Genomic DNA, 4,531 nt, shown 5'->3' on the forward strand with positions numbered 1-4,531 from the left:
TTCCTCCCGGGCGTGTTTTTGACTGATAAAGTGCAGGATGACGCGTTGTTACTGCACGCACACACACCTCCTCTTCCTTGGAATAAACAGATTATCGTGCAGTTACAAACTGCAGCTGAAGCTGGACAAGTAGAAACCAGGTTGGATGACTAACGACTAACGAGATTTCAGGAGATGGTCTCAACCTGTCGGTCCTATAACACAGATTCTCTGTGTCATACGTTGCCCAACATCAGTCCTATAAACTGGATCAGTGTGCCGTTCTCATACACTCGTAAACATATTGATTGACAGTACTGAAGATAGTGGAAAAAAACAATGCTTCTGACATTTCAGCTCAACTTTATCATCCAGGCATTATAGCCCTCATCAATTTACACACACACACACACACACACACACACATAGGTTTGTGCAGCTATGCTTATTAAGACTTTACATTGACGACAATGCATTGAGGACCACCAACCTTAACCAGGACCTCTGAAATTATTCATGGTCCTGACAAGGTTGGTGCTGGTAAAGGTCCTTATAAGGTGGCCAAAACGAGTATTCACACACACACACCATGGCATTTTTTTTAGATTAGATTCAACTTTATTGTCATTGCACAGTACAAGTACTTATACAACGAAATGCAGTTTAGCTTCTAACCAGAAGTGCAAAAAAAGGAGTAAAAGTGCAGAGTATTGTGCGTATATGAAATGTAAATAAGAAATGTACAGTGGCAAATATATATGGAATAATAGAGTATTGACAGGTATTGTATGATATAAGAACTATGAGCAGTAAATAAAGGAAATAGTACAGTATTAACAGCTTTTGTATGATATAAGAACTATGAGCAAGAAGTAATATATCTGAATATTGTCTCCATAACTTCAGTCAACTTTTGAAGAGACCGTCTTTAGCCTTAACCTTAGTTACAACTTGCCTAACCCTAACAACCTTAACCTTAAATTAAACTTAACCAAACCTTAAATGAGTCTCTACTATTAAATGCAATGATTTGCGGTATGGGAAATTTTGTCCCCTTAATGTGACTTCCTGAACAGATTTAGGTCCCCACAAAGTCAGTAATACCACACACATACACACGCACACACAACATCTTGACATCGAACAAAGTAAATCCTCTCGTACAGCTACAGAATGAATGCTGAATATTTGTTCTTATTATAAAACCTAATGATTGGCTCTTGTGTCCATGGTTCAGCTTAAACTCATGGTGGTGTAAAGTATCGATGTTAAACACATAGCACTAATAACTTATTATGCTGACAAGGTTTTTTCACCTGGCTCCTCAGATGCATGTTATGACTCATCGGTTGTCCAACGTATATGCAGTGCAGCTCTCACTATTGTTTCTGAAGTTGTATTTGTTGCTATAGAGACCTCGCTGCTTAGTTTCTTGACTTTCATGAGTCATTCATGTTGAATTTATGCCAGTTTAAGCCCTATCAACAGTAATTACTGAGTACAAACTTTTTTATTCATAATATTAGTCCTGCCTCATGAGCCTTTACTTTTAGGTCTTAATCGTGCAGAGTAAAGAAGCAGCCCCAGGCGTTATCTCTGAATGCAATGCACCTACTTATTTTCCATGATGATTTTGGGGGTTGCTAGTGTAAATACTTGATAAGAGCATGTAGTGCTTGGAGGAATCTCACATCTTTGAACATGAGGTTCGTGCCAGCAGCCCCTCAGCTGAGAACAAACATCAGATTTTCTGTGTTAATTAATGAGCTGCTGGAAGAAAAATCCACCTACCTGCACCTCTAAAGTTCACAAGTTATATTTAAGCTTAACAGCTGCTGACATATAATTGTATTTTAAACTCTTGCTTCTGGCAATCTGTGAAAGACACGTTACTCATGCTAACCATATGATGATCAAAGCATGGGCACTCATTCAAGTGGTTTTCTCAGCAATAACTGGAAATTGTTACCTATTATGTTTTCACCCCTGTCTGTTGGTTTGTTGCTTTGTTTATTTGTAAGCAGGATTGCACAAAAACAAATAACCAGAATATAACCAACCTTGTTAGAAGGATGTGGTATATGGGGCAGAGAAGACCCATGGAAGGTTTGTGTGGAACCGCATCTGTGGGTGGATTTAGAAATGATGTATTACTTTCTTTAACATTGTGATAGGGTTAGGGTTATTTTCTAAATAACTCCCACACCCTCTGAAGTGTGTGTGTGTGTGTGAGTGTGATCTCACCCAGTTCTTGAGAACACACTCAGAGTAAACAGTCGCTATCTATTGGTCTGTTTCCGCTGCGCTTTTGGCTCAGTTTGGTGGATTTTCATCAGAGATTGTCAAGTCGCTTCACCCCCACCACAGTCTCGTCAGCCACACCACCCACACAGGGAGCTCATAGACACACCAAGGGGGAGGTGCCCAGTCCCACCTGACTCTCATATCTGCACTTCAATGAAACCAGACCCTCTTATTCCGACATGAGCCCATTTCACTGATTTAAAGGCATTTTCCTCACGCGTGTACGTTCGAGCATTTGTCCAGTGAAGCATCATCACCCCCGTATTTATCCTTAATGCTTATGTGTCACCAGGGTGAGTAATATATGTTGTAAATTCTATATGTCACAAAGACTTCAGAGGCCATAAAAATCCAGAGTTTCCTGTGGTAAGTTCACGGCGGCTGAGGAACAATCCAGATGTTGTGTCTCGTTGTGATCATTTGTCCATATATTTGACCTATTTTTAGGTACCTCTCTTTTTTATAGTCATCACAGCATGTAGGCGCCTCAGTGATCCCCCTGTTTTTCCAGAAGACTTTCATCACTGTCACACACTCACTCCCTTTCTTAAACATTCCTCTGAATCCACAGCTCTGCATGCTGGCATGAGAAAAGTCGCGGAGTTGCTCCACTTTGTTTTTCGATGAAAAAGACCAACATGCTTCTCTTGTCGGGAAAGACGATTCAGTCTTTGGTCCGTGTGGGAGAGGAGAGAGAGAGAGAGAGAGAGAAGAGGTCAAAGGTTAAATAGTCAGCTGTCCACTTTAACCTTCATCTTAGTGGTGATGTCACCATTTGGATGGAATTCAGGGAAATGTCTCATGTCGTCTTCTTCTTCAATTCACCATCAAACCGTATGGACAGAAGTCAAAAATAACTGAGTTAATTAATTTAAGTGCTGTTCCATGCTTCTACTCTACTTAACTTTCTTCTCTCCTATACTGGATTAATCTTGTGGCCCCTCTGAGGCATTTTGGGGCCCGACCCCTGAGTTTAAAACCTCTAGACTAGACATCCCATAACTGTATGAAAAGTAGCTAAAGCTATCACACAGTTACAACGGTATAACGCAGCAGCATCAATCTAATAATTACATTATAATATATTATTGGGGAATTCAGGAACTTTTCAAACATTTTGTTTTTAACATTTTTGAAAATTCCTCAGAGAATAAATTATGGATCTTGATGTTTTTAACATTTTTGAAAATTCCCCAGAGAATAAATTTTGGATCTTGATTTTACGTGTGTTTTTTAGGTAATAGTTTAGAATAAATCATGTTAATACGCAGAGGTTTGAAATCATTATGAACATATATTACATTTATCAGCTTTTCTTATTCCAACAGAAACAGTGTTTATGTGAGTGTTTAATACATAAGATAGGAAATTCAGTCATTTTCCACCTCATTTCAACATCAGTCATACTTTTTGATTAAATAATACCTTCACACTGGTTCAAAACTGACTTTGACAATACTTTTACAGACATAAGTCATTGTATACATTCATATATCCTATAACCATAACCCAAACCCTTTATTACTTATTAAGTACTAGGTTACTTTGTTTACTACCAATTGTTGTGGGGTTTTTTTATTCTTCAAAGGTTTCTTTCAAAAGACAACAACACAGCGACAAGTATCATCGTCTCACTCTCAGTCAGGCAAATGAACTTACATCCATTACTCAATGAGTCCCCTGGCGGTCAGACGAGTAACAGCAACATAAGGAGTGCACCATGAACCAGTCTGCTGTATGTCATTAATATAAACTGGATTTAACATCTGAGTTAAGGTTATGAAATCCAATTTAAAGTTTTATATGACTTTTAAATCTGCTCATAACTGGTTTTGTGTTACCCGTCGACTCATCTAATTGGCCTACTCATTTTTTGGGATCATCTTTAAAAAGAGGTAAAGAAAAAAAAGATATATCTTTAGAAAAGGACAGTTTTTTATGAATTTGACACTATTGGACGAGTTATCAGACTTATATTTGACCGGAAACTACCACGTCTTGGCTGAGGTGCGTGTATGAAATATTTTTCCGGTGATGGAAATTCAGCTCAGGAATGCATTCATCCCTCCTCTCTCTCTCCCTCTCTCGTTGTGTCTCTCTGTGTGTGTGTGTGTTAGTCTCGGATATTACTGTGACTGGCTGTGAGGTAAGAAAACAAGTCCCTCCCTCTCTGCTGCAGCCCTCCCATTGGTGCAGACTGAGCTAAGGAATGTCCTTAAACTGTTTAAATAGCTCCTGCCTTGGACAG

The sequence above is a fragment of the Platichthys flesus genome, chromosome 10, assembly GCF_949316205.1.
Source record: "Platichthys flesus chromosome 10, fPlaFle2.1, whole genome shotgun sequence".
NCBI lineage: Eukaryota > Metazoa > Chordata > Actinopteri > Pleuronectiformes > Pleuronectidae > Platichthys > Platichthys flesus.